The following is a 9,531-nucleotide window of genomic DNA, read 5'->3' on the forward strand; positions in this document are numbered from 1 at the left end:
TCTCATATAAACTCTCATGTATTCATCTAGAAAAAATGCTCCTGACTCAGTCAGCTGGGAGGGTTCAGCTGCTCCCCCTCCAGCACCAGGCGTGGGCACCGCAGTGGGGAAGTTAGAGAGGAAGACACGTGACCTCACTTACTCACAAGGAGTCAAACTGTGACCTCAGACACGGTGATAGAAATCCAGAGTCATCCACCCCCAAGTAACTGGCCTCATACTGCATTTCTCTGCCATGCTGGGAATCAGAATGCAGTCTGTAATCCCAGTTTGTCTGCAGAGCTTTGCTCAGAGAGAGACTGTACTCTCCAGCAGTGGATGTTAAGTGATGGAGTAAAATAAGGTTGGAAAATGTACAAGATTGAAAAACGTGCCAAGCTTCCCTGTAGTATACTTAATAATTATTTCACTTTTTTGCTGATGTTTCTCCATTTTTTATAAAGAATTTAAATTAACTGATGTACAGAAAAACTTCACAGGGGCCTGTTCAGTTGACCTGTGTCTTGATTTCCTCTTTATTTGCTCTGGATATCACAAATTATGAGGAAAGGAGGAGTTCACTGTTAAGAAAGGTGAAGAAAACCATGAACTTACAAATTTACAGATGCAGTGCGACAACAAGCAGATCTCGAATTAGGGACATTTCAAGTTCAGAGAAAAGATTGAATAGTGTAACAACCACAATGAACTGCTCTGGTGGGACATGGGAAATTGTATTAAACTATTTCCATCAGTGCAGAACAAAGGATTTAAATCTTGAAGAGCAGGGACACTGGATTCAGCACAGCAGGAGACCACATAGCAAAATATTCTAAATAGGCCCTCCATTTATCATTTCTGAGATTTTGATAATTGTAGTATTCTCAGCGTCATGGTTTTAGTAATTTGGAACCGATAGATGAGAAATTTGCCCTCTTGGGACTATGGAAAAGCTTACAAGAAATGCACAGCAGGCAACCAGAGTTTTTACAAATATGTATGTTTTTAACATTTTCTAAGCCCACAGAAGCAGTTCAAACATAGATTAAATTATGTTATTGGCAAATCCTACCAGCAGCATACTGAGGGACACCCGGGGGATCTTCCTTAAAAGCTCTGGCTGTGCAGGAGCACGGATGGGGTGCCACCCACATCCCCCTGCCTGCTCCTGCCGCAGGCCCTGGGAGGAACACAACATGCAGCTCTAGTGCATACAGCAGCACTTTATGGCATACAGAGCAATTTGTGGCTTGTCAGATTCCTTCCCGAAAAGTCTTGGCACACACCCCTTGTTGATATAATTCCTAAGTATGCAGGAGACATGCATGTGCACCAGCAAAGCTACAGACCTTGTGGACTTAGGAAAGTGATACGTGTATTACATGCAGGAATGCAAAGTGGGTATATTTACATATGCATAAAATGTAGATTTTTTGGAGTGTGTGACAGCACATGTGTAATGGAGTGTAAACAGGGGCCAGGGGATCATTAGGAGACACTTGAGTGAAGGTGATGAGGAAACTGTTTGCACTGGCACAGCTGAAATGCTGGAGCCTTCTGCCTCTCTGCAGAGAGGCATTGTAACAACTTGAAATGTTTTTGTGGCAGATCCAAGAATAGTAAGCCTTTTCCAGCATCAAGTTCAGTTGAAATGACAGTCTGCAGTCGCTTGCTGACTGTAATTTAGAAGTCTCCGTATCTGCATCAGTCAAGACTGCTGCTGTGGAACTTCCACGTGCCTGGGAGCCCTGGCACAGAAGTGGCACCCAAACAGCACCCAGCCCAGTGCAGCTGAGTGTGGCCAGCTGCTCTCTGGGGCTTCAGAACTGCGACTGTGTCCTGGTCTGCTTTGGGCACTCTGTATGTGCAAAAGTGTAGACCAAAAAAATCTAAGTACTTTAGCTAAGTGTCCTTTATTACTCAGGTAATGAGTGTTTTGAAGCCATGCAGTGTGCAGCCCATGGCTGCACATCTGCAGCGTGTCCAAGGTTATCAGCAGAGAAGGTGCTGTGCACCAGACATCACACCCCAACCTCCCCCAGGAGCCCCTCTGCCCTCTGCACAGGCAGCTCTGCCCTGCTGATGGAGGCACAGCTACAACAGCTGCCCCTCCAAGTGCTGCTCTGCCCTTGGCCTGGCAGCCCAGTGGGAAGTGATCACTGGCCCTTGGGCTCACCAGCAGCATCCAGGTCTCTGATCCAGGGAGAGGCAGTGGGACACATGGCACACTTATGAGGTGCAGGTGAATGTTGGGGGGAACATGCAGAGGACCCTGAGAAATTAAAATGCACCCTGTCAACACCAGGAGTGTGCTGAGAGCTGTGGCTTGGTGGCTGGGGGAGAGTCAGGCAATGTAGGACCAGTCTTCACAAACAGGGGATGTTCTGGTCCTTGAGAAGCTTTAAAGAAAGGAGTTCTAGCTCGTGTTGCATGAAAAGGCAGCACTGACCACTGTCTCCAGGTGACACACCTCCCTTACTTTTGCTGAGGGACCTTGAGCCTCCTCATGACAGACACTGTCCCTTACAGGCTCTGATGGGAGCCCAGGGCAGCTTTCCAGCAGTGCCATCCCGGGCCCTGGCCAGGACTGAATGTGCAAGACTATATTCTGGGAAAGTTAATCCCTAAGATTGCATAAAGATTGCTCTGCAGCCCTGTTTTCAAAAGCCTTGGTGCTTATCTAACTCCTCTGATCTGAAAGCTCACTACAACACTGGGGTGAGGGTTGTAGGGCTGCAGCAGAGCACTCTCAACTGCATTTTCCTCATTCTTGGTGAGCAGAGAAAGGTTTAATTGGGTATTTATTTAATGTGGCAGAGCCAACAGGTGTAGGTAATTTGGATCTGCTGAGGACAAATCACCACGTGTGATGTTGAGACAGTTACTCCAGGGAGGAGGGGGGGGGGGGGAATGCCGTATATTACCATAACTATCTCCTCACACATCCTCTCTCTTCTTTGCATAACATCTCAGTCCTGTGGGCCCCTGCCAGCAAAATAAAACAATGATCCCAGCCCCGTGGGCCTGTTATTACTGATTTATAAAATACTTACAGCTAGTTGTGTTGAACGTGTCCTTCCACCGCGAGGAAGAGTTACCGGGCACACAGTGGGGTAAGGCAGCCGTGTTATTATTATGCTACACGAGTTACACATAAAGACATCTTCAAAATGTCTTTTTTTAGGCATTTCAACCACTTTATGGAAACCCATCTGGAAATAAATGCAGCTGGCCTAATGTATGTAATGAATTTAATGTGCCTCTCTTCCACATTAAGGATAAATCTAATAGGATGATTGAGTGGGGCCAAACTTCTCCAGGAAATTCCTTTATAATACATGATTGAATTATTGTTTTTCTATTAGGGCAGCCAAAACATTCAGTGTCCTTGACAATACAGGATGTGTGCTGTAACTTTTTTGCCACTAGGCTAGGCACACTGTATCTGGACACTTGCCCAGCTTTTTGAGTATTTCCAGTTGAATGATTTATTTATTTTCCAAAGAAAGACTACATAAGTTACACAGAACTCGGCAAATTACTTTTCGGGTCAGAAGACAGAACTGGGTGCCTGGCTGCCAAATGAACGAAATCTAAGGAATCTGGAGGCGTTCACAGCAAAACTGAGATTTTCCTGATGGATACCTAAAAGTTACGCTCATGAAACTACCAAACCTTCTCACAAGAGAAACTGGACACCTAACTCCCTTTGCAAATCTCCATTTCAAGTCTGTATTTAAGCCCCCAGGTATCCTGATTTTCAAAAAAGTTGGCCTCCCAGCTGCAGCCATGTAAGCTAAGAGAAGATGCTGAATGCAGCACATGTGAAAATTGGATTATTTATTTGTAAGCCCAAACACAATCCTAGGAGCCTAACTATAATGCCTTTTAAAACCTAGGACCAGATTCAATGATCTTAGGAGTTTTTTCCAACCTAAATAATCCTATGATTCCATAATTTGAATGTGGGTATTTTTTTCTGGAAAGACACTGTGTATTTGAGACACCCACTTGCACTCCCAGGGGTTGCAGACATAAAATGTGTATCATTCTTAGGGCACATTATGAGAATATGCTGGTGACTCTGAGTTACCCTGGGAACCCACACATGAGTATATGGCTGTACACAAGGGGAGACAGGGAGGAGAACTCTGTATTTTTCAAACTGTAGCTTGGGAAAAGGTGATGTATATTAGTGTAGCCTCCTAACCTCGTCTGCTCATTTCCTGTAGCAGTGGAGCTTCTTTGCTTCTGTCTTCTTAATAGGGGAGGGCAATTATTTTTCTTCTGTGAATAAAATATTTGACACCCCCCCCTCAGTTGTCTCAGGTCAAATTAGTCATATAGTTGCATCTGGAAACTATTTTTGGCCTAGGTTTACAACTCTGCAGAGGATATCCAGATACTTCACCAAATATTTAAGGCACTCAGCCAGGGTGTGGGAGATGCAGGTTCAAATCTCTCTGGAGAAGTGGAGGTAACTCTCATCAGCATCTTGCTGTGTAGGGAATGATGAGGGAGAGAAAATGAGTCAAGGAGCCCAAGGTTTGAGCAGCTCATTGTCCCACCTGAGCTGTGTGCCTTTCCTCAGCTCCTGGGCTGCAGGGGAGGTGGGAGGAGGACAAAAGGGGCAGGAGGCTCGGTTTGACCCCCCAGGCTAAACCAGACACTTGTACATTCAACCATCATCGTTTCAGCCACGCAGAGCTGAGCCTGGGCTCACTCTCACCCCTACCCCTCTCCTAGAGAAACCAGGGGTTTATTGCTGTGTTTGATTTCCCATTAATCCTCCTTAAACTGGAACCCAGAGGTTATCTGCCACCGAGCCAGGATCCTTACTCATCCTGGCAGAGATCAGGTTCTGACCTCTGGAACATCAAATAAAAGGAAGAAGGGAAGTAATATTCATTGGCCTTATTAGTAACACAGAGTGAAAGACACTCAGGTGGGTAAAACTGGAGTGACTCAGTACCTGCTGAGCACACAGAAAATGCTTGACCTCTCCTGGTGATATTTCACTACATGTGTCCCACAGCCTTGCTCCTCAAGTTTATCTTGAGTCAAACAGCTCACCAGGTTAACCCATACTTTTTGTGCAGGATTCCTAAGTTAGCTGGATGTTTATCATCCTTGAGGAATCTTGCCTGTAGAGGTTTGATTAATTTTTTTCATACACACATAAACAGATTCAAGATGTTTTTGTTCAGCCAGAGGATAAAGATTTCTCCTGCTATCTCAGTTCTTCATCAGAAAAACAGTCAGTCTCAATATGCCAAGATTCTCCCAAAGGCATAATTGCCATCATCTGCACTGACTAACACAGGCTTACAGGCATCCTGATTAACAAGGACACTGTCCTTTCTCAGCAGGAACTCTGAGGTTTGGATAGTTGGAGGCCTGAACTGCTTCTGAGGTGTACCCAGACCCAGGAGAGCTTTCAGATAAGACCAGGACACCCCATCCACATTGCAGAAGTGATGTTGGTCAGCTTTGATCAGTGGCCCAGACTCTCAAGAGCAGAAATATTAAACCTGTGATTTCAGTTTGGAGAAGTAAAGAGCATGACCTAAACCTTCTTGGTTCACTCAAGAGTCTTCCCTTTTCCTCCTGAGTTGCCAAATCACATTGTCAGACACTGCTTAGCTGCTGATGTGGTTTTGTGCTGTCAGTGGCACAAAGAGAGTCATTATTATCATCAGTGAATCTACATGTGCTGTAGAAAAGCTCTACAACATCATTAAAAGCTCATCAGAGGACTGAGACACATGCATCCACACAGAGCTCCCCAGGGTGCTCCAGGCCCTTCTCCTTTCCTGCAGGGCAGAGAGCAGGCTGTGTGTCCAGCACAAATCCAGCCAAACTAACAGTCTCTAAGTGGTTTCACTGATCTTAAACGTAGAAAAGATTATTTGGTCTAGGATGCAAAAAAGTAAAAAATTTCCACCATTCCACCCTTTCTTGCCAACCCCCAAATGTTTAAATTGAATGCAACTGGACAAAAAAAAAAAAAAAAACAAAACCAAAAAACCCCCAAGAACCAAAAGTGAGTATTTTGATTATCTGGGATCTCAGCCTTCTTACTGAGAAATTAGGTTGCAGAAAGTGGAAAAGAAAGTACATTTTAGAAATCCTTAATTCCAATGCTACATCCTTGCTCTTCTGTCAGTGTCCCAATGGGACATGAGGTCATCATTTGAGGATGGAAGGCTCTTCTGACCCGTTCTTTTTAATTCTTTGTGGGAGAAGGAGGTGCCTGCCTATACAATCTACTGTAGCCTGCCTATACTGTCTCATTTCCAGCCTAATCAGCAGCAGCACAGCTGTATTTCAAGCTGACAGAATGTGCATCCAGGTTCAGGATCTCTGCTCTTTTCTCCCCTTTTATTTTTCTTTCTGATTTGCATGCATGCATATCCACATTTCAGGTATTCCCAATTATATCAGGCTTTGAATCTTCCCCTATCATTGCTATCACAGAGAATTGTGCAAACTAGAATTCTAAGTTCTAAAAGCCCAGAGCTTGTCAAAGCACTCCTCTGCACCACTTTCTACTGATGTATTTTCATGTTAACAAAATAAAATGCCAGAGTTTGGGATTCTCTGCAGCATGTGAACAGCTTTCCACAGCAGTCTGGGGAAGGAGCTTGTTCACTGATTGCTATACCTATAAAATGTTAGAAAATGTCGTTATTAATATATTTGCTTTATTAGGCACAATAATATGAATTCTTCCCTCATAAATTTTTGCAGTAACTCCTCCCTACACAGGGCTTCAGTTGATGAGAATTGTAGGTCTAATTATTGGAACATGTGCTTTAATGTGTTTTAATGTCATGTTTTCTTTTAATTGTATTATATTGTAAGCCTGCTCTAGAAATAACACTATTAAAATTCCCTTTCAAAACAAAGATCAATCAAAGAGACAAGCAATTATTTCATTATCCTTAAGAAGCTCATAACATAATGAAAGGAATGTTAAAAATAAACTAAATGGGTGTACTTGATTGAAAGAATAGATCGGTCCTAGTGACTTTTTTCAGAGAGTAAAAAATCTTCCAGGATTACGTTTTCACAGCTTTGAGCATATTATGGATTCTCTGTTCCTAATAATTAAATAGGGAAGCCTTTCTCCAATAATAAACTATGAATGAAATTAGCACCAGTTGTATCTGAAGGGAAGCAAACACCGAGAAAGAGAAGCCAGAACTGGAGTTGTGAGAGCAGGTGGGGTTAGATGGTGTCTGGGTGACTGAGTCCTCTCCAGCCCGGCTTGGAGGAGACTCCACGTGTGACTCCACACCCTGGGGTGGGCCCGGGGCAGCTCAGCCCTGGGGCTGTGGCAGGAGGGATGGCCTGGCCTGAGGGTGTTCAGCTCCTGCCAGCAGGTCTCTGACCTTTGGGTGCCTCCAGCGCGACTTGGGGGGAGGTTGAGGTGCAAGGCAAGGGGAAGGTCCCCAGCCAGAGCCCTGCTGGGGTGTCTGCTCTGGGGCTGTGCATCTGGGGAGGGGCCCAGCCACACGGACACATCTCCAGATAACACCAGGGGGGGATGTGGTCCCTCTGTCCTGCAGGACACAGCTTCTCTTTCCTCTGAAGAGAGAGTGATTGAGGTTCTCTTCCCAAGGAACCCTTTGGAAGGGAACTTTGCAAAGCTTTGTGGGGCCCACTTTGATTTATTTTTTTTCAACTTTTTGTAGTACTGGAGTCTTTCAGAAGTTCAGATACTGAGGGAAGAAGCAGTGTAGAAGGATGTCAGGGAAGAATTTTTTGTAACAGAAAAGCTTTCCCAAGAAACTGTAAGGAGAAAAAGCTAGGCAGGTAGGATATGGATCAAGGGGGGAGCTTGTCTCTCCTCTCAGTCCTCTATCCAAGTCTGATTTCTCTGGACAGAAGTCCAAAACAGACAGTATCTGGTAACCATGAGGCAGCTTGTTTGCAGAAGGTGGTGGCAGCTTTGCTGAGCTCCTGGGAGACACCCCGTGTGTAGCAGTGGTGCCAGATGGACTCTGCAGCACAGAGGGCAAAGCTGGAAAGAGCCAGAAAGAGCAAACTTCTCATTTCACAGGCAGAGCAAAAGCTTTGCCTTCCTCAGAGGAGAGGGAAAGCAAGTTGGAAGAAGAGGGATCTCCGCTCACCCCCAGCACCACTGGGCAGGCCAGGGCAGCAGCACTGCCCTACTGCAGTGCTCCCTGGGCAGAGCTCCCAGGGCCAGGGCAGCCACCAGCAGGGCTTTGCTGGGTCACTCTGAGCAGGCTGTGCTGGGAGCAGCCCTTTGGACACCAGCTCTACAGGTGGAGCCATTGTTACCAACATAACTCTCTTAGACAGGTGTGGTTTTTCTCCTCTCAGCAGGACTGGGCTGGTAGTGCCTTCCTGATGTTGGCTGGACCTGAGCTTGGGGTCAGAAATAGTCCAACCAATACTGCTTACACTGAAAATAGTAAATAAATTCCAGTATCTCCAGAGATATTTCTTTATATAGAACCAAATACAGAGCTAAGCTCCAGAATAGGTTACTCTGTATGTTGTATATATGTAAATGTCCCTTCAAAGCTGGTCAGATTGTTTTTAGCTCCTGTTGTTCCCATTCCCCTGAGCGAGGAGTGGGAGCAGCTGGGGGTGGCCATGACCCAGCTGTGGGAAGGGATGGCAGGCTGGGTTTGGGGGCTTTCTTCTGCACACAGATAGCAATGATAAGGGTTTCAACACAACTAAACTGGGCCCTGACTTCCAGAAAGAAAACCTCTCTTGGCATCACTGCATCCCAGCACGAAACCATTGTTGGTTTAACCAGTTTCTCAATCTATGTAACCAGTTCATCCTGCCTCAGGTCTATGCATCAGTAGTCATTAAAGTGGACTCTTGCATCTTGTGTTTGCTGAAGAAAACTCTCTGCTTGACCCTTTGCACCTTTGCTGTTTCTTTCTTTCCCTCAGGGGGGGCCTTGCCATTGCAATTTCTTTCATATGTAAAAGCTGTTGATTTTCTAACACTAAACACTATACATTTTCAAAAGCTTAGTATGAAAGACGTATTTCTAAGTCATGTTTCTTGCCAGAGGAGTAGTGAACACTAAATGTTGGCTGTAGACAGTGGTAGACATGGGATTTGGTAGTCAACCAGTAAAAATATTAAAACAGGCAAAGTCTGTCATCGTGTAGGAGACAGCTTTCAACTTTACTAAATGTCTTTCTACTTACAAAGTTAATGGAAACCAGTCACAATGATAAAATCTGTGACTGTCTTAAATAGAAAGAATTCTTGGTTCCTTGTGGTAGAAAGAAGACTGGAATTTATATTCTTGGGCTTTCCCTCCTCATTTTTAATTCCTTTCATTTGATTAAAAGAAAGTTTTTTAAATGAACAGTCCGATGCAGGAAGAAAGAGAAACATACATCTTAGCAAGATAAAACCCCATAAAACCCCAACCCTTTAAAAAAATACCCAAACCTCGCAATTAGGAGAAATCCAACAGCCCCAAAACATGTGGACCCAGAGCAGAAAAAGAAGGTAAACAAAACCTTGGGCAAAAATGGGCAAATGCAGGAATGT

Source organism: Pipra filicauda, unplaced genomic scaffold (genome assembly GCF_003945595.2).
Source record: "Pipra filicauda isolate LSUMZ 115617 unplaced genomic scaffold, ASM394559v2 scaffold53_size3534045_pilon, whole genome shotgun sequence".
Taxonomy (NCBI): Eukaryota; Metazoa; Chordata; class Aves; order Passeriformes; family Pipridae; genus Pipra; species Pipra filicauda.